Consider the following 27,880-nt stretch of genomic DNA (forward strand, 5'->3'; position numbering starts at 1 on the left):
TTATCTCTCGGGGGCCGTGGATATTAAGTGAAAAATTGCTTTGTTTCGACTTCCTAAAAGAAAATGGTTCAGCGTCCTGAGGATCCGGGGATGTCAGTTGGTATTTCTGATTGTTTTGTTTTATATAACAGTAGTGCTCAAACTAGCCACATTATAAAGGTTGCAGTTTATTATAACAAAACCACCTTCCTATTTATTACTAAGATTGTGGCCACTGTTCAGGACTCCAGTGGTATGTCCTGGTTGACAGATATATTCTGCATAGTTTAGGCAATGGCTCCTTTAAGAAAGGTGGGGTGGTTTTTGTGACCCCAGGCAGCTAGTGTCCCCCAGTATAGGTAGGTAGCTAAAGGTGTCCCCCAATATAGCTAGCATCCCCCATCCCCCACCTCCCCATAAGTAGCTAAAGTTGTCACCCATATTTGGTAGTTCCCATCCCCATAGGAAGTCAAAGCTGTCCCCCTTATAGGTAGCCAAACAAAACCCCAGTATATGTAGCCCCCCCCCCCCCACTCCTAGCTGGGCAAAGGTGTCCCCAGTATAAGTATCCCCCCCCCCCCATAGGTAGCCAAAGGTGTCCCCAGTATAAGTAGTTCCCCCTACGCATAGATAGATAAAGGTGTCCCCAGTATAAGTTGTCTCCCCCCCCCCCATAATTAGCCTAAGTTATCATATGGTGTTTTGAGAACTGTGTCTGGACATGCTTACATCTCTCGCATATTTGCACATTTGCAATGACCAGATTACAATGAAAGCACCTCTGCAAATACCATTGCATAGCCGTATCTCCTCACCAAGATGGTGTGAAATTTAAACATGTACTCTGGGTAGATGCCAATGAGAAAGTGAAAGTTGAAGCCTATAATAACCCATAAAAGGAAAAGATGGGATTTCAGAAAAGTACTAATTAGGAGCCATTCTCTCCATACCCATTTTTATCTCATTAGGCTATATTTCACTTTAGGTATAGTTTAATTTGCTTAACCTCTGGGAAGGAGCACTGCGAGAGAATATAATTTTACCCATTAAAATAAGACATAAAACCGTCTATTGTACCAATGCACGGAGATAATACCTTGCCAGTAAAGCTCTCACTAGAAGATTTTTGCCATTTCGGCATCCAAATGCCGATAGTATCTCAGCACAACAGCAGAAACGCATTAGCATTGTTGATCCTTGTTGTAATCGGGGCATCTGAGCTGTACGTGTTGAATTAAATTTCCATGTTTAAAAGTTCTATTAGACATCGTTTAGCTTGGAGGCAAAGCATCGTACACTGTGCTGAAACGCTAACGCGTTTCTCGCTAGCGGTAATTATTAATTAGCAATACAAATAACAGAAATATGATTATTTCCATGTGCAAGTATAAAAATAAAAATAACATGAAAACAGGCTTGTTCAAATAATCAAGAGTAATTAAAGTAGTCTAAGGCACTGGCAGTGAATGTGGAGTGTTCATAATTGCAATTTATTTTTTGTTTGAGAATATTTGTTTTGTAATTTTCCGTGCATAACAATGCAGTTAATTTATATGAAAATATATTTATAAACTACCAACCTATACCATGGTGCTGTTCAGAGTAAGAAACTGAAAATGGGGTACATAATACAGACAATGGTGTCCACAGGGGCGTAACAATAGACCCTGCAAGGGATGCAGCTGCAGGGGGGCCCAGAAGCCGCAGGGGGCCCCCGTAGGAAATACGTTTATTTTCCCTGTCCTAAGAGACTGACAACTAAGGGCACAGAGACAAAAAAAGTCTGTACTATACACATTTGTTCTAATGACTGCTTCTGCTGAGCCACTGATGAGGAATCATACGAAGTTTTGCAGACAAAGATTTGTAGACCGTCCCTATTCAGTGTGCAGCTGGGTACAGCGCCCAGCCCCCAACCTCTCCTCCCCTCCACCAAGTGCTGTGTACTGTAGTGATGCTGGAGGAATCTGCAGAGCCAGTCCTGCTCCATCAGAGCTGGACAGAGTGAGTGTAATAAGCTGAGGCTGGGAGCACACTAGTCTGTCGTTTTTTTTGTATGTGTTTTCTGCACACCATGTGTGTCTGTGTGAAAACATGCACATTTTATCAGAGAAGCTAATGTAATTGATAGAAAAAAATGTGTACAGTGCTTCATTGCCGTCTTTTACCTGCATGGGAAAAACACATTCAAGTGTACACTAGCCAAGTGAATAACATTGGTTCTTAGTTTACCTGTGCAGAAAGCGAGGGGGGGTGGGGGCCCCATCCAAAGTTTTGGAGGGGGGCCCAGTAATTTCTAGTTACGCCCCTGGGTGTCCACAAAATATATTGGTAGGCCTAATAATTACAGTGACATATGTAACATGATGAACAAAATATATAGTAAATTCCAAAACATGAACCCTGTCCTGGCAAACTCACAATCTAAAGGAATAGGGGAAAACGAGGTAGGGCAATGTACAATATGTATACCTGAGGCAATGTGTTAAGTTATATTTAGTAAGGAGTACAATTTGGCCAGAGGTTGAAGGGGAAATGGCCTAAGTTAGTGTATGCCTTTTGAAAAAACATGAGTTTTGAGGGAGAGCTTAAAGAATTCAAAGGTTGGTAAGTGACGGACGTGTTTGAAAGGGATTTCCATAGGAGGGTGAGGCATATGAGAAATCTTGTATACGTGAATGTGAGGAGGTGATTCTAGAGGAGGACAGAAGGAGATTGTGTGCAGATCTAATGCTGGCAACACACAATATGTTTTGCCGTTAGATACAGGCGTTTGATTGATAAATTCTATCATGTCCGATATTCCTTTAGATTGTTTTACTGCTCGCTTTCTCATAGAAGTGAATGGAAAAAAGATAAGAAAAATAAGCGGAAGATAAGAGAATCGAGTGGAGAATTGAGCGGAAAAAATGATAGAGCGGAGAATCGAACGGGAAAAACATATCGTGTGTTCCCAGCATAAGATTGTGATTATGGTTGTATATGAAAGCTAGTGAGGAGATTAAATGGAGGAGAGTGATTGAGGAGAGCTTTGTAGGTCAGGATTAAGGCATTGCTCACATTGCGTCCCGATCGTGTTAGCGTTCGCCTTGGGAGTTTTTTTAAGCAATTTTTTTTGCGATTCCAGGCGCTTGGGTGGGCGGTGCGTTTTTAGTAAAAGCGGTTTTCTAAGCGCTTTTCCAGAGTGTTTTTTATTTAATTTACTCCCTGACGTAAGTGAGGAAGTGAACTCTTTGACCCGGAAAAGACTAAATATAATGTATTTATTCTTAAAAACCCGCATGTATTCGATGCACAAAGCGATTTTGTGAGCATTTTGCGTTTTTCCTTTACCTGCCATTAAGGCAGAATCGCCTCAAAAAAGGTACAGGCACCGCTTTGCTGATCGGAAACGAACCGCTCAGATATGAACTCTCTCGTAGGGAATCATTGCACAAGCGTTTTTAGAGCAATTTCGAAAATCACTTGCGCCTGAAAAATAGCAAAAACACCCTTAGGCCAGAAACCCACTAGAAGCGATTTCTAATCACTAGTGATTTGAAAAAGCTCTTGCTAATGCAATGCTATGGGGATTTTTATAAAATCACATCCCTCAAGTGGGATCACACCCATAACATTACATTAGCAAGAGTTTTCAAAGCGCTCAGAAAATCGCTCCTAGTGGGTTTCTGGCCTTATGCCCCATTCACACTTACAAAACGCTAGCACTTTTGCTAGCGTTTTGCTCTGGCGATTTGGGGCGATAAATGCCAAAAAATCCCCATTCACAGTTGGGGTGATTTTCCGCAATCGCGATTAGCGCTTCTAAAGCACTAAACGTGATCGCCGGGAAATCGCCTGAAAGTGGTGCAGGATACAAATTTTTTTGTGGGCTATTTGCGTTAATCGCCAGCGATTAACGCAAATCGCACAAGTGAGAACGGGTCCATAGGTGTTATTATTGCACTAGCGCTTTAAAAAGCGCCAGCGCATGAGCGTTTTGCCGAAATCGCCGGCAAAACGCTCTAGTGTGATTGGGGCCTAAGTGTGAACAAGCCCTATGGGCTGGAACCCACTAGAGCAATTTTTTGATCGTTTAGGGAGCGTGAGAAATCGCTAGCGATTTCCCTAACCGCTCTGCCAATGTAAATGGATGGTGCAAATTTCACAGAAGCGATTGCGATTAGCAAAATCGCAAACGCAGGACATGCAGCATTTTGTTAGCGTTTGCACTTCAATGTAAAGTATATAATCAATGCCGTAATCGCTAATCAAAACCTGCACGGAGCGATTTTGCTAGCGTTTTGAAGTTAATGTACACTGTAACAAAATTAAAATTAATAGAAAGGACCAATCAGACTTTAAAACGCTAATCGCTACACAACCGCTGGCAAATTGATACACTTTTAAAAATCGCTCCCTAAAACTCTCAAGGAGTCTCTTACAAACTGCTCATACGAAACGCTAGCGATTAGCGATTGCGTTTTGCAGTGGGTTCCAGGCCTAAGAGTTTGAAATGGATCCTCTGGTTAATTGGCAGCCAATAAAGCGCTTGACAGAGAGGAGGAGCAGAGGACGAGTGAGAAGAAAGATGAATGAGACGGGCAGCTAAGTTCGGTACAGATTGGAGCGGTTCCAGTCTGTTAGTTGATAGATCACAAGTAGTATGTTACAATAGTCCAGATGAGATATTATAAGAGCATGTATTAACATTTTCATTGTGTCCTGAATGACAAAAGGTTGGATGTAAGAAATGTTTTTGAGCTGAAGATAAGATTTAGCAAAATAACTTAAACATTGTGCATGATTTTTCATGGAAAACACAATTTTTCTGGGATTTTTATGTGTTGCCATTGACTTGCATTGAAATGTAAATCGCACATCGCATACGAAAAAATTCAGACCTGCCACCTGAATTTAATGCTCAGCAAAATTGCGAAACACAAATTGCACCTGAATGCATTAAAATTGCATCACCGCTAAAATACAAAAGAAGGGCGGCGATTTGTGATTTTAGAAAATCGCAAATCGCTTCTATTTCCAAATAAGTGGGACACCTGTCCCAATAGCTCAGACTTGTGTTTTTTCAATGCATATTATGCGGAATATAATGTAGTTAAAAAGTACCCAGCCCCAAACACCACGTGCGGCAATATTTAGGCACAGTATCAGTTTTCTGTTCAGCTCTGGTGGATAGGGTCTGTTCTGCTGTGCAGGAGTGAGGCACCCAAGTCTGAGCCAATCGGAAAGCTGGTACTGCGCATGCGCGGGAGCGCAGATTGTGAATATTGCCGCACATGGTGATTGGGGGCTGCCAGAGCTAGGTCCTGGAAGGTGAAGAGGATGGTGGAAGCCTCAATGGGATCCAGAGGCTTCCCCCTCCCGAGGTAAGTACCCCCAGGGACATATGCAATTCACGGTTTCTCCTAGGTTTTCTCCAATTTGATATTTTCACACCCTGGCCCATATGCAATTCACTTTTCTCCTAAGTTTTTTTTCTCCTAGGAGATAATTTTTCATCTTCTATTTCACATAACTTTCCAGCGCTTTTCAGCTAAAAAAAAATACCAAAAAGTAGGTGAAAAAGTACTATCAAAAATAATTTTTTGTATTTCCTTGCTTTCTGGTGGCTCAAAAGGCATTTTATTGACAAGTATAAAAATATCACCTAGTTGAAAACTCAGGAGAAAAAAGTTAATTGCATATGGTGGGCCCTTGTCAATAAAATGCCTTTGAAACCCTCAGCAAGCAAGCAAATTAAGTAGATAGTACCTTTTTAATTGTGAAATGCTGAAGAGTGATTTTTAAAGAGATTAAAAATGATTACCTAGGAGAAAACGTGAATTGCATATGGGCCCTTGTGCCTTTTCGTACGCGATTTACCAAATGCACACGCCTATTTTTTTTTTTCAAGTGTGGCCCCTGCCCAAGTATATTAGCAAGCATGCAAAAGGCAAAGACTTTGTAAAAATGAAAAGCAAAAAGATACTGAGGTGAACATGCAATCCAGTAGAATGTAACGTTAATATTTCATTATGTAACCTTCATCTCTCTTTGCGGTCTCCAGACCTCTGTTTTTATGAACCGATCCTTTGATATAGAAAACAAAGGCTAATTGTTTCCTTTCAGCAACTGTAGGTGCTATTATTGGTCGAGTTTACTGCACCTCTCAGCTGTTTAACTAATTGCTAGTGTACTCCGTGACTGTTTACAGTGTTTCCTGGTTATGTAAGGAGTCCTCTCTCTAGTGCCTATTATTCTCCCCATGAGAACTAGATGTGACTAATGGTTCGCTAATCCTTGCAGTTACTCCCATCGCTATTCTGCACACTATCTGCTGATGCATTTGCTACAGCGATAAGGCAACTCCCCATTGTAAATACAGCGTAGGTCAGTGCGTTTTGTAATGGATACGACCGCTTATATAGCTATAATGTATACGGGAATGAAGCAAGTTTACAGGATTTTCAAAGTGTTTTATTTATCGTAAGAGTTTATGGATTTTATAATGTTTTCACAAATCATGTCCAGGTCTATATTTTGTAATATGGAGCATAAAAGGGTAAAGAAGCCATAGGTGTATCTAAAACAAAGATAAAAACACTAAAAACGTAAAGGGTGAGGTGGCTTACCTCAATGACGACAATCTCATGAGACAAAAATGGTTTATTAAGCACAAGCAACGCATTACACGGGTCACAGCCCACTTCCTCAGGCCAATAAAAGTGCCAGAGATGGCGGATGAGAAGTTCGCCAACAGCATTGGGCGCCTCTCTGTAATATGGAGTTCATAGAGAATCCAGATATATGGTAATTATTACATGTGTAAGTTGCACTTCTTGCATGGCAGTTTTTTACACTTCAAAATCCAAACTACAGGATATGTAGACCAGGGGGTGGGCATTTGTAGAATAGGGGCTGGGCCTCTGGCTTGGAAACTTCTTAAAGAGACTCTGTAACGTCAAAAAGATCCCCTGGGGGGTACTCACCTCGGGTGGGGGAAGCCTCCGGATCCTAATGAGGCTTCCCACGCCGTCCTCTTTCCCACGGGGGTCTCGCTGCAGCCCTCCGAACAGCCGGCGACAGAGCCGACTGTCAGTTCAATATTTACCTTTGCAGGCTCCAGTGGGGGCGCTGTGGCTGCTCTCGGCTCCGAACTACACGGAAATACCCGATCTCAGTCGGGTCCGCTCTACTGCGCAGGCGCCGGAAACTTGCGCCTGCGCTGTAGAGCAGACCCGACGGCGATCGGGTATTTCCGTGTAGTTCGGAGACGACAGCCGTCAGAGCGCCTGTGCAGGAGCCAGGAAGGTAAATATTGACGTCATTATACTCGGAGGGCTGCAGTGAGACCCCTGAGGGACGGAGGACGGCAAGGGAAGCCTCATTAGGATCCGGAGGCTTCCCCCACCCGAGGTGAGTACCCCCCAGGGGATCTTTTGATGTTACAGATCCTCTTTAACCTATCATATCCCATGTCCTGCAGATGCCATACCCTCTAGTCTACCTCCTGGCTTCTTATAAGAGATAAGACACAGAACAAATAGTACAATATTGTGCTTTTCTCCTGTTGGACTCAAAACACCAAAGCTACATCCACTAGGGCGCACTCTATAGGCAGTTGAAGCATTAGGGAGACTTGCCCAAGGTCTCCTTACTGATTAGGTGCTGGCTTACTGAACAGGTGATCTCACTATTGAATTGAATATGCATTAGGCCACAGTGGCCAATATCTGTATACAGATATCATAGTTACATTTACATAGTATGGAAAAAGCCACTATCCTTCAAGTCCAAATTGAAAAATTGGTACATGCTTGGGGGATCTTCTGCAGTTGTCTGATGCACTTTGGGAGACAAGCAAATAACTGTATTTATGGGGAATTAAAGTGGATCCGAGATGAACTTTTACACATTGCATAATTGGGTTCCTTTCCTATTGTTTATAGGGCATTCCTCATGCCAAATACTTTTTTGTTTTTGCTTTAATACTGTAATTCCCTATAAACTAAACAAGCCACTCCCACAGGTTTTCAGAGAGCCAAGGCACTTTCAGACAGTAGCAAGGGCTCATGGGAGCTCAGTCTGGGCAGGAGGAGGGGGAGGTACTACTAGCCAGAGATTTCAGAGGCAGAGGGGAGGAGGAGGTGGGATTAGGTTTTATTGCTCAAGATACAGATAAGCCTGCCTCTGTGTAATGTCTACCAACAACATGGCTGCTGTCATTGTATCACAAGAAGAAATAATCATATTCTATTAAAGCGGTTTGCAGCTAGATCTGTTGTGTAAACTATCCAAACTTTAGAATGTGTGTGTGTGTGTGTGTGTGTGTGTATATGTATGTATGTATGTATGTATATATATATATATATATATATATATATATATATATATATATATATATATATATATATATATATATATATATATATATATATATATATATATATATATATATTAATGTATGTGTGTGTGTGTGTATATATATATATATATATATATATATATATATATATACACACCGTATATACTCGCATATAAGCCGACCCGCATATAAGCCGACCCCCCCACTTTTACTTAACAAACCAGTATAAAATGATTGACCCCCATATAGGCCCGGGGTAGGAAATGCTGGCCGCCTTATTCCCCTAGTGTGTCCCAGTATCGCTAGTATAGTGCCCAGTATAGCTAGTATAGTGCCCAGTATAGCTAGTATAGTGCCCAGAACAGCTAGTATAGTGCCCCAGTACAGCTAGTATAGTGCCCCAGTACAGCTAGCATAGTGCCCCAGTACAGCTAGCATAGTGCCCCAGTATAGCTAGTATAGTGCCCAGTATAGCGCCCCAGTATAGCTAGTATAGTGTCCATTATAGCTAATATAGTGCCCAGTGTAGCTAGTATAGTGCCCCAGTATAGCTAGTATAGTGCCCATTATAGCTAGTATAGTGCCCATTATAGCTAGTATAGTGCCCCAGTATAGCTAGTATAGTGCCCAGTATAGCTAGTATAGTGCCCCAGTATAGCTAGTATAGTGCCCCAGTATAGCTAGTATAGTGCCCCAGTATAGCTAGTATAGTGCCCCAGTATAGCTAGTATAGTGCCCATTATAGCTAGTATAGTGCCCAGTGCAGCTAGTATAGTGCCCAGTGCAGCTAGTATAGTGCCCCAGTATAGCTAGTATAGTGCCCAGTGTAGCTAGTATAGTGCCCAGTGTAGCTAGTATAGTGCCCATTATAGCTAGTATAGTGCCCCAATATAGCTAGTATAGTGCCCCAGTATAGCTAGTATAGTGCCCCAGTATCGCTAGGTAGTGCCCCAGTGCCCCCCCGCCTCCCCTCTCCCCCGCGGCCGCCGCTGCTTTTACCTTAGCAGGCGCCGCTTCTTCTATTCCCCTCCTCTCTGGCTCCGTAGGACAGCAGCACTCTTCACGGTGGCTGCTGTGATCAGACAGGAAGCAGCGAAGAGCACGGCTTCCTGTAGCGGCGGTTGCTATGGGAACCGCTCTCTCTCTCTACTGCAGCCGCCGTGAAGAGCGCTGCAGTGATTTACGGAGCCGGACAGGAGGGGAATAGAAGAAGCAGCGGCGGGCAGGTAATTGCAGCGGTAGCAGCGGCCGCGGGGGGGGGGGGGGGGACGGGCGGGGTGGCAGTGCGGGGAGCTCGGACCACCATCGCCAGCACCAGACTCGCATACAAGCCGTATGTACGGTGTATGTGTATATATATATATATATATATATATATATATATATATATATATATATATATATATACATACATACATACATACATACATACATACATACATACATACATACATACATACATACATACATACATACATACATACATATATACGGTGTGTGTATATATATATATATATATATATATATATATATATATATATATATATATATATATACGGTGTGTGTATATATATATATATATATATATATATATATATATATATATATATATGTATATATATGTATATATATATATATATATATATATATATATATATATATATATATATATATATATATATATATATGTATGTGTGTATATATATATATATATATATATATATATATATATATATATATATATATATATATATATATATATATATATATATATATATATATATATATATATATACCACACACACCACACACACACACACATTATAGTTAGTTTTTCATCTTAGATCCGCTTTAAAGAGACTCTGTAACAACAAAAACCTCCCCTGGGGTTACTCACCTCGGGTTGGGGTAGCCTCCGGATCCTAATGAGGTTCCCACGCCGTCCTCTGTCCCACGGGGGTCTCGCTGCAGCCCTCTGAACAGCCGGCGACAGAGCCGACTGTAGCTTCAATATTTACCTTTGCTGGCTCCAGCGGGGGCGCTGCGGCGGCTTTCGGCACGGAAATAGATGGAAATACCCGATCTCCGTCGGGTCCGCTCTACTGCGCAGGCGCCGGAAACTTGCGCCTGCGCAGTAGAGCAGACCCGACGGCGATCGGGTATTTCTGCCTACTTCGGAGCCGACAGCCGTCAGAGCGCCTGCGCAGGAGCCAGGAAGGTAGATATTACGTCACCGCTGCACAGAGGGCTGCAGCGAGACCCCTGACAGATGGAGGATGGCGTGGGAAGCCTCATTAGGATCCGGAGGCTTCCCCCACCCGAGGTGAGTACCCCCCAGGGGACGTTTTGTCGTTACAGTTCCTCTTTAAAGTGTTAGCAAAGTTAGAATTAAAGGGCCGCTATCCCAAAAAATTGTAAAATTTAACATTCGTACATATACAGTGTACATTTTTCCCACAGGTAGATGTACAGTAAATTACCTTTTTCCTATGTTGCTGTCACTTAGAGTAGGTAGTAAAAATATGACCGATCGGGTATTGGACTAGCCTATCTCCACACAGGAGAAACTCAGTATTGCCTCTGTTCATTAACAAAAGCATTACCTTGAAAGAATCTTTAGGGCCTATTTCCACTACACGAGGATTTTGGATGTGAATTTCCACATTTATGTCCATTCAATGTAAAATGATGAGATAAACAATCTATCCTCCTACTCTTAAAAACTACTTTTCTTTTTAATCCCCCAGTCTTTACTTTTCTTTTTAATCCCCCAGTCTTTTTTTTTAAAGGACTTACGAGCCCAAATCAATAAAAAAAAAAAGTCTGTACCTGGATGAAGTTTGAAGGCGTGGAGGACGCCATCCGCGCCCTCCGTGCAGCTCCACCGGGTCCCCGCTGCTTATCCTTCCCCCGGCCGGACCCCGACCCCACAGCCCTGGTCGGGCTCTCCTGCCTCCTCAAATATGGCCGCCGGAGGAGGCCGCGGCTGCGCAGTCCGCACCGACGCGAGTGCGGCTGCGCAGCTCTAGGGCCTCCCTGACCGATCCATGCTACGTAACTTCATCCAGGTACAGACCTTTTTTTTACTGATTTGGGCTCGTAAGTCCTTTAAAATGTATCAGCTAAAAAAAAGTGTCATTGTCTCAACTAAATGATACAGTACTTTTCACAGTCTGAGAGAGTTCTAAGCCAAAATATATGAACTATTGACCTTTTATTTATCTATCCCTTGCACTCACAATCTGTTCTCAGACAGGAAAGATTTTTATGGCTGTAATTCCTTATCATTGAGTGTTATGCTATAATCCACAACCCACTAGGTCCTGTCTGAAGACAAACGGTCACTTGCATACCTGATGTTTAACTCTTTCAGGTATAAAAATAATTAAATTAAAACAGCCTAGTTATTTGTATGCTCAGCAATATACCATACCATACCATATCAGTCTAGTCCTGCCACATCACCTCCGCTACCCTTTAAGATCAGCAACACTGTAGCTGGTTGACTATCACCGTAAGCATGGTTTATCAGCTTATATTGCAGATACTGCCTATAGTAAAGTAAATTGCTTTGTGGCCCTATTGAAAGAAAGTTTAAGTGTGAGTACACTGGCACCTTAAGTATATTTATGCTTTAAACGAATAATCTAGTATGATGTCCACTTGAACCAGATTCAAGGCGTGCACACTGCTGACCTATTTTAGCAGCAGTGTCCATCTTTATTTACAAGCCTTGCTATTGCCATATTTTGGATTTGCATTAAGAGGAACAACAATTGATAACTGCTCCCTCTAGGGAAATTAAACTCTCCACTGTCATCCATACACACAAAATAGCAGAGGTTGCTACGGCAACAGTTATTGACACAAGCGTGGAGAGGCACTGTAAGAAATACATATACCAGAAGATCACTCCAGGTTCCTTGCGGTAAAACCTGAATGCACACGGTGTAGTAAACAGTTAGGTGGCATAATGGGAATTACGGATACTGCGTTATATCTTTAACGATTGCAGGGTTTTGCTCATGTTTGTCAATCTGGCTAATGATGAAAGAATGACAGGTTTGTATCTTCCCCACAGCATGAGGCAAATTAAATGAGCTAGACATCATTTTTAAATAACTGAAGATAAATCCTCCGGTATAAACAGAGGTTGTAGTTACCATAGTCTGTGATAGGAGTGTCTGAGGCTGTAACAAGGTTGGTCTGACTGGCACTCCGCACGAATGGTGGATGCTATTACACCCTAAGGGCAGGTTCTAGTCTATTTGCCACCTGAAGAAAACACTACTCCCCTCCCCTCGTAAGAATTGTGGTCTATCCTTGTCATCCTCCCTCATTACAATTTCAGTCATTATTTGCTTTTTTCCTAGTGTGATTTGCTTTTTTTCCTAGCAAATCGCACTAAAGTACTACTCAACCAAGTGACCAAGAAACTTCAGCCTAAACAAACATACTGTCATTAAGTTACAATAGTTATGTTAATTAAAATAGATAGGTAATATAATCTCTTACCCACCCTGTTTTAAAAGAACAGGCAAATGTTTGATTTCATGAGGGGAGCCATCTTTTTGGTTGAAAGAGGGTGACAGGGAGCATGAGACACAGTTCCAACTGTCCTGTGTGCTGATCACCCCTCACAGTTGCTAGGCAACATGAATAACATAGGAAATCCCATCATTCTTTGCACAGCATCAGGGAAAAAAAAGCCTGGGCAGTTTTCTTTGAGGGGTGGAGCTTAGCTAAAAATGCAGCTAAAAATTATGCTTTGGTAAGAAAAACAAAGTTCTGATGCTGTGAAACTGTTAAAGAAACACCAAGCCTTTTCAGTTCTGCTGAGTAGATTTTTAGTCCGGATGTTCACTTTAACGCTAAACCCAATTCCAGGAGCTGCTCCACATCTAGACCAGGGATGTCAAACTTCAGTCCTCAAGGGCTGAGGTCCTCACACGTTTTGGCATAGCTCAAATTAATTGATGAGACTGGATCAGGAAAGTGTGGCTCATCAGACAGAACACTGTTCTCTGTTTCTCAGTCCATCCTAAACGCTGGCATGGATATGGCCCTGGAGGACTGGAGTTTGACACCTGTGATCTATACCAGAGTTCCCCAACCCTGTGCTCAAGACCCACCAACAGTACATGTTTTTCAGAAAACCACAAGCATGCACAGGTGGGGTAATTAGTGTCTCAGCAGAGCTGATTAACTACCTGTCTGGATTTCCACAAAACATGCACTGTTGGTGGGCCTTGAGGACAGGGTTGGGGAACACTGATCTAGACAGTACAAATAATGTTAAATGGATGTGATTTTATTGGTATGAAAAAAAAATGGCAGAAAAGACGTCCAAAAGAGAGCCCAAGGTGGGGGGAGGTTTAGGTTAGACATGGCTTAAAGTAAACCTTAACTGAGCTAAACAAAAATGTAACTTACCTGGGGCTTCTACCGGCCCCCTGCAGATGTCTTGGGACAAACCAATCCTCCGGTCCTCCACAGCGAGTCAGTTTCGTTTCCGGCCACTGCGCCTACGTGGCCCTGGCCGCATGCATCCTTGTTCACGTCACCATCCTCCGCATGCGGGCAATGGCGGCATGAGCGAGGACGTGCACAGCGAAACAAAACTGGCTCGCTTGCGGGGGACCAGCGGATCGGTTTGTCCCGGCGCAGGCACAGGATGTCTGCAGGGGGTTGGTAGAAGCCCCAGATAAGCTAAACCTTTTTTTTTTCATTAAGGTTCACTTTAAAGCAAATCTGAACTTAAAATTAAAAGTCAAAATACACATACACACGTCATACATTCCTCCCATTTAGTCGTAGTCTACTCAACAATCTTTCTCCCCTCTTGCATCCTGCTTGTCCACTGTGATCAATGGAATTCTCTGTCCTCCATTTTGAAAATGGCCATTACCCCATAGCAGCTTCCTGGATAGAACATTGTTAAACTTTAATATCGCCCACTTGAGCCATAGGGAAACATAGACATTACCTTACTCCTCAGTTGTGCTTTTAGTTATAACTGACAGCAACTGATATATCTCTCTTCTGACAACATTTTGTCAGAACTGGAAGGCATCATCGTTAGAAGAAAATGGTGAGGTCCTGAGAGAAACTGATGGCGTAGTAAGTACAGTGGCTTGCAAAAGTATTCAGCCCCCTTGAAGTTTTCCACATTTTGTCATATTACTGCCACTAACCTTAATCAATTTTATTGGAATTCCACGTGAAAGACCAATACAAAGTGGTGTACACTTGAGAAGTGGAACGAAAATCATACATGATTCCAAACATTTTTTTACAAATCAATAACTGCAAGGTGGGGTGTGCGTAATTATTCAGCCCCCTTTGGTCTGAGTGCAGTCAGTTGCCCATAGACATTGCCTGATGAGTGCTAATGACTAAATAGAGTGCACCTGTGTGTAATCTGTCAGTACAAATACAGCTGCTCTGTGACTTCCTCAGAGGTTGTCTAAGAGAATCTTGGGAGCAACAACACCATGAAGTCCAAAGAACACACCAGACAGGTCAGGGATAAAGATTTCGAGAAATTTAAAGCAGGCTTAGGCTACAAAAAGATTTCCAAAGCCTTGACCATCCCACGGAGCACTGTTCAAGGGATCATTCAGAAATGGAAGGAATATGGCACAACTGTAAACCTACCAAGACAAGGCCGTCCACCTAAACTCACAGGCCGAACAAGGAGAGTGCTGATCAGAAATGCAGTCAAGAGGCCCATGGTGACTCTGGATGAGCTGCAGAGATCTACAGCTCAGGTGGGAGACTCTGTCCATAGGACAACTTTTAGTCATGCACTGCATAAAGTTGGCCTTTATGGAAGAGTGGCAAGAAGAAAGCCATTGTGAACAGAAAAGCATAGGAAATCCCGTTTGCCGTTTGCCACAAGCCATGTGGGGGACACCGCAAACATGTGGAAGAAGGTGCTCCGGTCAGATGAAACCAAAATGGAACTTTTTGGCCAAAATGCAAAACGCTATGTGTGGTGGAAACGAATACTGCACATCACTCAGAACACACCATCCCCACTGTCAAATATGGTGGTGGCAGCATCATGCTCTGGGAGTGCTTCTCTTCAGCAGGGACAGGGAAGCTGGTCAAAGTTGATGGGAAGATGGATGGAGCCAAATACAGGGCAATCTTGGAAGAAAACCTCATGGAGTCTGCAAAAGACTTGAGACTGGGGCGGAGGTTCACCTTCCAGCAGGACAATGACCCTAAACATAAAGCCAGGGCAACAATGGAATGATTTGCACCAAACATATCCATGTGTTAGAATGGCCCAGTCAACGTCCAGATCTAAATCCAATCGAGAATCTGTGGCAAGATCTGAAAACTGCTGTTCACAAACTCGGTCCATCTAATCTGACTGAGCTGGAGCTGTTTTGCAAAGAAGAATGGGCAAGGATTTCAGTCTATAGATGTGCAAAGCTGGTAGAGACATACCCTGAAAGACTGTAGAACAACCTTTTGCTGCAATTACAGCTGCCAAAGTATTGACTCAGGGGGCTGAATAATTACGCACACCCCACTTGCAGTTATTGATTTGTAAAAAATGTTTGGAATGATGTATGATTTTCACTCCACTTCTCACAGGTACACCACTTTGTATTGGTCTTTCATGTGGAATTCCAATAAAATGTATTCATGTTTGTGGCAGTAATGTGACAAAATGTGGAAAACTTCAAGAGGGCCGAATACTTTTGCAACCCACTGTATGTAATATTCATCTGCAGGTGCATCATGTGTTTGTTTTAAATAAATGAACTCGGTTCAGGTTCATTTGAAGGAATATTCCATGATTAAGATTTAAAAGGTGCTTCAAAGATGTTATCCTTATTTGTTGTCCAATCGGTTGAAACATTACAGAATTCTGTATTTTTTTTTGTGTGTGTGTATACCGTATATAATCTCTCTTCCAAAGGTCTTTTTTTTCCGGTTTGACCCTGTGGAGCACATGCATATATTACACATGACATACATCGCATGTAGGCTGGGGAGGGAAAATGAACAATCTGTTCTGCAGATATGCTGAGCTGTATCCCGTGAGGCCTGCTTGCCGTCAGAGGATGGTTCTGCAGCCTTCCAGGTAATAAAGAGACAGGGCCAAATCCTTAAACTCGTTCCAGCCAAGGGAGCGATTGGCCTGTGTCACTACCGACTACAGGAGTGTACTTGGCCGTAAGGTCCAAAATATCACAAGGAACGTTGATGACCGGACTCCAGAAGTCTTTATAAATTTAAATAGACTGAAGATCCTACTTGCGCTGGCCATATATGTGAATAATGAAGCGTATTATAATAAGGTCATATTGAATTTCTATCTGGGTGCTTTAAAAATTTAAAGCACTGATGGAGCCTTATGATCATCAGTTATCCTGCCTTTTTTTTAGAGGACTTTGAAAGTCATCAACGCAACGCTGAGCTGGGTTATTAATAGCCGATCTTTACATTTCAAAAGCCACTTTAACACAATGGAATAAGTCCTTGCATAGGTCTTTATGGAAATATGTTTGTTCTCCCCGCAATAGACAAAGCACTTTATGTCATGTTACATCAATACGACACCATCTCCGTGAGAGAAATGGATGCCGGGAATCTCAATTCTCTTGTAATTTGGTAAGAGAACAGCAATATCTATTATAACAGAGTATCTATTTTAAGGTATATCGAATTCTTCAGATATAACCTTACCTGATGGAAACATCAGCCCAGGCAAGACCTTTTTGTTGGATTTGGAGAGTGGTTAGGGTACATACATGCATCTAATTTTGATTGAATGAGGACTGACCAATTTTATGACTTTCACATAGCATGGAGGGCAACAGATTTTTAATACTACCTGTGTTTCCCCGAAAATAAGACACTGTCTTATATTAATTTTTGCTTCAAAAGATATGCTAGGGCTTATTTTCAGAGGATGTTTTGTTTTTGGGGGAAACACTGGTAGTTTTCCTATACAAAATGTGTATACTGCATGCCATGCTGAAACACAAGCAGCATGCACAGAGCTTGTGGTTTGCAGATATTAGCTCTCACGTACAAGAAATTGAGTCTGCTGATAATGTGGGTAAGAGTCTATTTCTTGCAGACAGAGAACTCTGTCAGGCTCCACAGAGCTATGATAGGATAAGCTGTGTCCTGGGAAAATGGGAAGAGGTGAAGCGCTGCTGATGCTTATTACGACAGATCAGGAGGGCTGGCTCCAACAAAAACAAATTGCCCGACACATATACAGGACTGAATGGGAGAAAGGAGAGGAGCGCTCTCTGGTGCATTAACTTTTTTAATGTTACTTCTTGCGCAAGATAAAACATAAAAAACTTAGTGTCCAACATAAAACAAAGCTCAGCACACTTATTAGTGTATATCACCGTGTCCTACTGGTAGTATCACCGGTCTGGTCGCCTCCACACTGTGGCCAATAGTAATGGGAATCCAAAAGATCCAAAAACGCCAGCGGGGTGGGGATCACGGGAGGATAGTGGCAGCTGCCCTGCGCCTAGAACGTCATGACACATTTCGGCATTCCACCCCTTCGTCAGATATACAGGCCTGTAGGACTCACATTATACTGCTGCTCTCCTGTATCCAGGCTTTGTATTGAGCGTGACTTGTTGGTGTCATGTGGGCTGCTGCTAGGGCTTGCATTCAGGGGATGTCTTATATTTTAAGCATGCTAGGAATTCCTGCTAGGGCTCATTCTCAGGGGATGTCTTACTTTAGGGGAAACACTGTATGAGCAGATGGTGTAGGTAAGCTCTTACATGCATGGAAGTGGTAAAATTGGCCATTATTGTCCAATCAAAATTGGATGTGTGTACCCACCGTAAAGCCTGGTACACACTTAGCCAATCACTCACCAATGTGTGTGCCTCTATGTAGTAGTAGAACTTACCTACTCAGTCTGCTCATAGTATTCAAAATCTGTTGACCCTCATACTACATGGAGGTGGTAACATTCAAAATTGAAGATGTGTACCAACCTTAAATGCATAAGGGTGCATACACACATCCGAATTTTATTGACCAACAGTTGACCAATTTTACCACTTCCATGTTGTATGAGAGATTGCCTACACAATCTGTTTGTTGTATTCAAAATCTGTTGGCCCTCATTCTACATGTCGGTGGTAAAATTAGCCGATAATTGGCTAAGCAAAATGTGTGCACTTGTGTACCCCAAAAGGATAAAGTCTGGTACACACCTTCAATTTTGGTTGTCTAATCACTGACCAATATTACCACCTACTATGAGAGTTTACTTGCACTTGCATAGTATTCAATATCTGTCGACCCTCATTCTACATGGAGGTGGTGTTATTGGCCAATCATTGTTGACTGTGTGTTCCATGGTTAAGTCGACTCATTTGTCAAGAGTTAAGCAGAAAACTCAGTAGTGTTATAATTATTATGTTGCAACCTGCTGGCCCCATTAAGCAGTTTTTTTTAGCAGTGAAGGCAATAACTAGTGACCATAATATCAGAAATCCATACACCGTAGAGGCCACTCAACCAGATGTAAAGCCAATTAACGTTGCTTTATTGCATAACAATAGGCGTAGACTTTCAGACCTGCATCTGTCTGTAAGCTTGCACCTATTGTTATGCATTAAAACAACGTTTATTGCCATTGCATCTAGTTGAATGGTATCTACTAACTATAGATTGTGAAGAGGTGTTAGTATGTTCCCCATTGTTGGGGAATCCCAGTATCAAGCCACTTAATATATAGAACTCCACAGCAATCCGTTATTGATGATGATATCAAGTATACCGGAAACAGTAAATTCGGGCGCCTGAGGCAAGTGTACAAAAAGGGCGCCGCCATTCACTCCCATAATAAATATCGTTTAATAGGCGCCCAACAGGAAAAAAGGGCGCCGGAGAAAAATAACGTTTTACAAGCGGCGCCTGGAGACTTTTAATGTTTTATAACTGCTTCTCATGATTAAAAAATTATAAATCATTAATGTGTAAACATTATTTTTAAACGAAAAACAGCGCAATATTTTTTAAAAAATTAATGTTTGTCACCACCAGGGGGGTCTTAGGTTTAGGCATCACCAGGCACCACCAGGGGCGTCTTAGGGTTAGGCACCACCAGGGGCATCTTAGGGTTAGGCACCACCAGGGGCGTCTTAGGCACCACCAGGGGCGTCTTAGGCACCACCAGGGGCGTCTTAGGGTTAGGCACCACCAGGGGCGTCTTAGGGTTAGGCACCACCAGGGGCGTCTTAGGGTTAGGCACCACCAGGGGCGTCTTAGGGTTAGGCACCACCAGGGGCGTCTTAGGGTTAGGCACCACCAGGGGCGTCTTAGGGTTAGGCACCACCAGGGGCGTCTTAGGGTTAGGCACCACCAGGGGCGTCTTAGGGTTAGGCACCACCAGGGGCGTCTTAGGGTTAGGCACCACCAGGGGCGTCTTAGGGTTAGGCACCACCAGGGGCGTCTTAGGGTTAGGCACCACCAGGGGCGTCTTAGGGTTAGGCACCACCAGGGGCGTCTTTGGTTTAGGCACCACCAGGGGGGGTCTTTGGTTTAGGCACCACCAGGGGGGTCTAGGGGTTAGGGGTAGGTACAGGGAGGGTTCTGTATGAGAGTAGGGTTAGGTATAGCTTTAGTAAAATTCTTATTAATCTTTTATACATTTCACTTTTTAAACAGGGAAGATTAACGTTTTTACAATTGCCGATTTCATACACATTATTTAATTATTTATAACTTTATAAATCATTATTTTTAAACGAAATATAGCACAATCATTTTTAAACGTTATTCATGCTTATCATTTAAAACCCTGCGCCCTTTTTTCCCCCCGACGCCCTTTTTCAACGTACGCGGTATACCTTATACTGGCTGAGACTAAAGCTGTCAGTCTTCATTCACTGAAACTGAAAACACTTGGTAAAAAGGTTGTTGGAGGGTGTGTGTGTGTGTGGGGGGAGGGGGGGAGGGGGGGTTAGTAGACCACTACAACAAATCCTTTCCTCTGTTTATATTACAGTAAAACCTTGAATTGAGAGTAACTTGATTACCATGGCCTCAATTCACTAAGCTTATCTCCTGTCTTTAATAACGTTTCTATAGTTATCACCATGGTGATGAGGCATGTCGTATTCAGGAAACATTTTACCTCAGGCAAACCTAAAGTTAACTTCTGTCTTTAACCCCCTTGCCGTTACAATTATTGCGGCAAGGGGGCAGCGCAGCACTTTTTTTTTCTTTTTTTTAATATCCTGTAGCTAGCCTAGCGCTAGCTACATGACAGCCGCTGAGCAGCGGCATCCCCCACCCACTCCGATCGCCTCTGGCGATCTGCGCAAGGCTTCCCTCGTCGCCCTGGTGACGGGGCGGGATGGCGTCACCGACGTCATGGACGTCGGGACGTCAGAGGGAATCCCGATCCACCCCTCAGCACTGCCAGCACTGATTGGCCAGGCTGCGCAGGGGTCTGGGGTTCGGCGGGTAGCAGCGATGATTGCGTACTACACGCAGCTAGCAAAGTGCTAGCTGCGTGTAGGAAAAAAAAATTGAGAAAATCGCAATCCTCCTGCGCGAGTTATCCTGAGCTCAGCTCGGGATAACCGGCAAGGAGGTTAAGTTAACTCTTCAATCCTTAAAATGACTCCAGAATGCTAAATTTAAAGACAGGCTGTTAATTAACTACATGTGAAAATAACTACAGAGGATGTAACTTAAGGAATGAAGAGATAAGATAACTCTCTCAGGCCCTGTTCAGACTGTCAGCGCTTGTAGAAAGCGTATAAATTCAAAGAAAAGCAAGTTGAAAAACACATGCGTTTTTCTTGCATTCGAATGTGTTTTCTATTGCGTTTTTGATACGCGTCCATAGACTTTCATTGCGTCCGTTTCTGTGCGTGACGCACAGAACTGCGTGCAGCAATGCGGTTGAGAAACGTATGCGTCTCATACGCATACATGTGAACGAGGCCATTAGAAAACATTAGTAGCCGTTTCTATGCGTAAAATATTTCTGTATGCGTTCTGTAAAAATGGCTAGGAACGCGCATTGTCTGAACAGGGCCTCACTGTGTGGAGGTAAGTTTTTTTGTTTTTTTTTTTTCTCTTGCCTTATTATCTCCAGCATGATCTTAGTAGAACAATCGGTAATGTTACAGCCTTTGGTCTCAATTCACTAACGACTTTATCCCGTCCCCATGTTATCAGGATTTTTGTGAGCATGTTTTATCTTTTAAGATATTACATCAAAACTTATTTTTGGAATAGGTTTGAGAAAGTGCTGTTTATTTTACTGGGTGACTCATCCTTGAACATGTATGCTTGACCAAGTGTGAGAAGTAGCAACAACTGGAGGTGCCCCAAAAGTATAAAATAATTAAAAAACATTTAAAAGGAAGATAAGTGTAGGCTAGCGGAGCTCTGTTCAAGTGCTACTTCAGCACTGAGGAAGCGGCCCAGAGCCATGAAGTGCATTGTCTTTTGTTCACTATTGCAAATACAATTCTGAAAAACTGACTAATTGGTTTAATGAAGATAAGGCAACACTTGCCTTCCTTTTAAATGTTTTTTTAATTATTCTATACTTTTTGGGCGCCTCCAGTTAATGTTCTTTTTCTACGGTCACCCCTGTTGGAGGGATTGAATTTTATGTTTGCAATGTAAGGTTCTTTTTTGGAGCTGCGACCAGCACCTACACCAAGGCGGTGGGGGGAGTGGGGGCGGTACTTATGAGTGGTTGCTTGTTTTAGCAACCCAGACTTGAAATATTTGTCTTTTACACGTAAGTTAGAGATGGCCCGAACAGTTCGCCGGAGAACTTGTTCACACAAACTTAGCTGGTTCGAGTTCACAGTGAACAGCGAACACTTAGTGAGTTCCACCTGCCCCCTATACTACATCATTGGGCTAAACTTTGACCCTCTACATCACAGTCAGCAGACCCATGGCAGACAATCAGGCTGCACTCCCTCCTGGAGCCCCCCCCCCTCCACCCTTATAAAAGGCAGCAGCGTCTGCCATGTTCTCACTCTGTGTGCTGCTGTATTAGTGAGAGAAGGGAGAGACATTGGAGAAATAGGGAAAGTGATAGTTAGGTCTGTTAGCTTGCTTCTTGCTGATATTTGTTAAGTACCCCAAAACGGCTCTTTTGAGAGCTAATGTTCTTCTGATGTGTTTTTGTGTGTGTGTGTGTGTGTGTGTGTGTGTGTGTGTGTGTGTGTGTGTGTGTGTGTGTGTGTGTGTGTGTGTGTGTGTGTGTGTGTGTGTGTGTGTGTGTGTGTGTGTGTGTGTGCCACTGACCACTGACACTGCATATACAGCCCTGTCTGTCGCAGCTGGCCCTTGCTAATTGCTGTACTGTGCCAGGCCCAGCACATTCAGTGCATACCATTCACTGCCTCTGTGTGATTGCACTTTGTATTATACAATACCACCACCAGTCAGTGCATACCTTTTCCCTGCACCTATGTGACTGCACAATTGTAATATAGCAGCAGTCACTGCATACCTTTTCCCTGCACCTGTGTGACTGCACAATTGTATTATAGCAGCAGTCACTGCATACCTTTTCCCTGCACCCGTGTGACTGCACAATTGTATTATAGCAGCAGTCACTGCATACCTTTTCACTGCACCTGTGTGACTGCACAATTGTATTATAGCGGCAGTCAGTGCATACCTTTTCACTGCACCTGTGTAACTGCACATTGTATTATACCACCAGCAGTCAGGTCAAAAAAGTGCTCAGTACCTCACCTTTATCAAAATGAATGGGGCATGGATACCAGAGAGCTACTGCCTGCCCGAAGACTAAGTCAGTCCCCACACAGCATCTCTGCCTGCAGGCCGCTTGACTGCCTTCTCCACCACCACCAACAGGGTCCAGGACTCCAGGTGTATTCCTGAATTTTTATGGCCGCTGCTGCTAGCAAACATAATAATAATTTTTCTGGTGCATGTACATGCCTAATTTTTTTGGCTGCACTGCGGCTGCAACAACAAAACAAAAGGCATGTACATGTGTCAATTCCCCTTCGTGATCGTTACTTTGCTACGGTGAAGGGGCTTGCGTATCACAATGAAGCAATTACCTATATGAGTGTGTTGGGGGGGGGTGGGGGCACACCCAAGATAATAAGGCCGTTGCTTCATTGTAGACAGACCAAATTCGATCAGCTGGACAGTCACTGATGTTCTGTCATTGAGCTACCTCAGCCCGACCATATGGGCTTGAAAACCGCCATCGCCTGCACTTTTGCCATGGTGCGCACCAGTCCAGCATGGCCATCACTACACAAATAGCTGTGGTGCGTTACACTGGTCTGTCAGTGTGAAGCAGTACACTAACTGCTGATCCATGTATACACACGCAAGATGTTTTCATGCACTTTAGGCCTCCAATTTAGCAATGCGATTTCTGCCTTTTAGGGATTATAACCCTGCGGTGTGTCAAATTCGTAATTTTCCCTGGGACTTTTGGCATGTATCCCTCTCTGCCATGCCCCCCTCCAGGTGTTAGAAAACATCTTTTCCATCACTTTTGTGGCCAGAAACCATGTTTGTAGTTTTTCAATTCAAATCGCCTGCCCAGTGAAGTGTATTGCGGTTCGAAAAGTTTGCAGGGTTGTAAACTTATTCGGGAAGTTAGAGTTCAAGGTTCGCAAACCGAGAATCGGAGGTTCAAGCCATCTCTAATGTGAGTTGAAAATTTGTAACTGTCAGCAATTACAAACACGTGATTGATATAGCTTATACAGCTATATGGGGGTGATTTACAAAACTCATCTCATGAGTAGTGATGCCGCGAACCTCTGATTTTCGGTTCGCGAACCTCCGCGGTAAGTTCGGGTTCACGAAAAAGTTTGCGAACCGCAATAGACTTCAATGGGGATGCGAACTTCAAAATTTAGAAAAAATTTCTACTGGCTGGAAAAATGATAGAAATCATGTTTCAAGGGTTCTAATACCCGGAGCTCCACCCTCCTCCCTCCAACCTCCAACCTATTCCCTCATACCGGAGGGAGGAGGGTCTCATCTGCCAGGGAATTATAGTATTTTAAAAGCCAGCTTACATACCGTGGCTGGGAATTGAACCCAGGTCTCAGTGTATGGTAGGTAACCTATCCATTATACCACCAACACTACTAGCTGAAACTAGCCTAGCATGTACCATTTATGCTCAATCCAAGAGAAAAAATTAGACAAGACAAATAACATTTATATCACACTTTTCTCCTGGCGGACTCAAAGTGCCACAGCTGCAGCCACTAGGGCACGCTCTATAGGCAGTAGCAGTGTTAGGAAGACTTGCCTAAGGTCTCCTACTGAATAGGTGCTGGCCCACTGAACAGACAGAGCCGAGATTCGAACCCTGGTCTCCTGTGTCAGGGGCAGAGCCCTTAACCATTACACCATCCAGCCACTGCTTAAGGATATGTAGCCAGACATGGCCTTGCCTTTTGTGTTCAACAGTTGTCCAAAGAGAACCCCAGCTAGCCAGGTAGATTCATCTCTCTCTCTCTCTAGTAGGGATGGTCACCGCTTTCCGCGGAATTGTATTTTTGAGCATAAATGGATTGAGCATAAATGGTACATGCTAGGCTGGCTTCAGCATGTAGTGTTGGTGGTACAGTGCCACCGCACCACCAACACTACATGCTGAAGCCAGCCTAGCTTGTACCATTTATACTCAATCCATTTATGCGCAAAAATACAATTCCGTGGAAAGCGGTGACCATCCCTACTAGAGAGAGAGAGAGAGAGATGAATCTACCTGGCTATCTGGGGTTCTCTTTGGACAACTGTTGAACACAAAAGGCAAGGCCATGCCGGGCTACATATCCTTAAGAAGTGGCTGGATGGTGTAATGGTTAAGGGCTCTGCCTCTGACACAGGAGACCAGGGTTCGAATCTCGGCTCTGTCTGTTCAGTAAGCCAGCACCTATTCAGTAGGAGACCTTAGGCAAGTCTTCCTAACACTGCTACTGCCTATAGAGCGAGCCCTAGTGGCTGCAGCTCTGGCGCTTTGAGTCCGCCAGGAGAAAAGCGTGATATAAATGTTGTTTGTCTTGTCTAATTTTTCTTTTGGATTGAGCATAAATGGTACATCCTAGTCTAGCTTCAGCTAGTAGTGTTGGTGGTATAATGGATATGTTAGTTACCTACCATACACTGAGACCTGGGTTCAATCCCCAGCCACGGTATGTAATCTGACTTTTGAAATACTGGAATTCCCTGGCAGAAGAGACCATCCTCCCTCCGGTAGGAGGGAGGAGGGAATAGGTAGAAGGGGAGGAGGGAGGCGGGAGGAGAAGCCTACAAGAGGCTAATTAAACTCTCCCTAGCAGAGTGTGTGTAGCAGCTGTCCCTTAACTAATTAGTATAGGCAGACGAGTGAGTCAAATGGCTCAAGGACCTTGCCTTGTATAAGAGGGGTGGAGCTCCACCAGTGAGTGCAGTCTGATTGGCAACAATGTGCCTGCTGACTGTGATGTAGAGGGTCAAAGTTTTGCTCAATAGAGCATTATGGGGCGAATCGAACTTCCGGGAAAGTTCGCCTTTGGCAGGCGAACGCGAACCACCGGAGTTTACCGGCGAACCGTTCGGGACATCTCTACTCATGAGATAAAAAAATGAGAGATAATTCATACGTTAAGTCAGATAAGGGCCCCTATACAATTCACTTTTTCTACTAGGTTTTCTCCTAGGTGATACTTTCATACATTATCAAGTAAATGCCCTTTTAAGCCACCAGCAAGCAAGAAATATTTAGAATAATTTTGAGTACTTTTTCACGTACTTCTTGATACTTTTTCATTTGCGGAGTACATAAAAGTTATTTTAGACAGAAGATGAAAAATGATCTCTTAGAGCAGGTGAATTTAATAAGGGCCAATGGCCAATTAACTTTTTCTCCAGATTTTTCAACTTATTTTAAAAATAACTTTTCAGCACTTTACAATCTAAAAATTAAGAAAAGAAGATGAAAATGTACTATAAAAATTATTTGCCCATGTGCAATTAACTGCAAACTTTTTCCCTGAAGTTTTCTCCTGAGTGAGGCCCCTTCACACTTGCGTTTTGGCATGCAAACGGACCGGATTCGGATAGGATCAGGACCTGATCCGGATCGGAACCGTACGGTTCCGATCCGGATCCGGTCCGTTTGCATCAGGAATGTATCAGGCTGCCATCCGGATCCGTGTGGTAAAAACAGCGAAATTACTAATAAAATTGTTGGGGTCAGCAGAAGGTGCACCTGTAGAATCAGGTCCTCCGCTGTTTAGGCCTCACCTCCACCTCCGACATGCTGCCAAACAGCTCCAGCACGTTAGTCACTGCTGCTCCACTGCTGCCCATGTGTCCCCATCCGAAATGGCCGCTAGAATACGCATAGGAAGTGGGGTAGAACATCAGGTGTTTGTATCCTGTGTTTTCTGTGCTTTCCGTTCCCCATAGGTTTCTATTTCCGGATGGTGCAGTCATGCTCCGGTCCGGGTGCGTGGGCCGGATGATCCGGACCCGAAAAATAGCGCATGTTGGAAAAGTGTCCGGATCCGATCCGGCTCCGTTCTGTACAGAACATACGCATGTGAATGTACGTTCTGTTTGTACAGTATACGGTCCGGATCCGATCAGGCGGATCCGGACAGGGAACGCTAATGTGAACCAGGCCTTATATTTTTACACTTTATCATAAAATGCCTTTTAAAACTACCAGCAGGTATTCCCTTGCTTGCTAGGTGCTTAAAGGGTATTTTATTAATAAGCTGTGAAATCATTTCCTTTGAGAAAACTCAGGAGAAAAGTTAATAGAATAGGGTCCAAGGAGAGATAAATAGTGAATTAAGAAAGATAAAAAGAACAAATTCATAGCATATGTTCTGTGAATCAACCCATATGTTGGTAGCGATTTTATGACAACAATCACATTTCCTCTTTAAGATCTGTGGCAGTGTATGCTGATAATTTTCTTCTCACCACCTGCTATCAATTTGTTCCTCACCTGCTCTGCTGTGTCCCCTATTAGCAGTACAATTGCTCACAAGCACTGTTTAAGGATATAACAATGGAACCATTGAGAGAGCAGCTCCTCTGGGGCTATTGGAGACAATGGAAAGGGAGGCACAAATCAGTAAGGACATAACCCAGACAAGTGTACAAACCCCAGCTAAAGCATCGCTATATCTCCAGAACACAATAAACAATGCTGAAGCTTGGTGAATGTGTTTCTGGTACAGAGATAAATCTGAGGGGAAATGCTGTCTCTGCCTGACAACTTTACTATTATTTTAGCACTTTATTTATGGTCCGCAGGTAGAGATAGGTCTTACCTTTGACAAAGGTTAAAATTGCTTACAAGATTTGTTATGCGTGTACAGCCAGTGAGGTCATGGAATAATCTTAACTGAGGGTAAAAAACATGTGGGTGTGACCCTAATATAGCACAGTGGTCATCTTAAAGGATAACGCTGCTTATAAAGTTTAGTAGTCTTATTGTCGGGTCTCACTCAGCAAAAAACAAAAAAGGAGATTGCAATTCATAGCAAGAGCTGCTGATTA

The 27,880-nt window shown here is 43.3% G+C and overlaps 1 protein-coding gene across 9 annotated transcripts in view; it reads left to right on the plus strand.

Annotated features, from left to right (window-relative positions):
• The window catches only part of KCNH7 (potassium voltage-gated channel subfamily H member 7), a 567,276-nt gene that overhangs the window by 186,922 nt on the left and 352,474 nt on the right, over positions 1-27,880 (plus strand). The window contains exon 1 of one of the 9 annotated variants that reach the window (XM_068245640.1): positions 12,203-12,283. The exons of the other annotated variants lie outside the window; for them this stretch is intronic. The gene's annotated coding sequence lies outside the window, so the exon portion shown is untranslated. Of the gene's footprint in view, positions 1-12,202; positions 12,284-27,880 lie in introns of those variants that run through there. 9 annotated transcript variants of the gene reach the window in all.

Source organism: Hyperolius riggenbachi, chromosome 7 (assembly GCF_040937935.1).
Source record: "Hyperolius riggenbachi isolate aHypRig1 chromosome 7, aHypRig1.pri, whole genome shotgun sequence".
Classification (NCBI taxonomy): Eukaryota; Metazoa; Chordata; class Amphibia; order Anura; family Hyperoliidae; genus Hyperolius; species Hyperolius riggenbachi.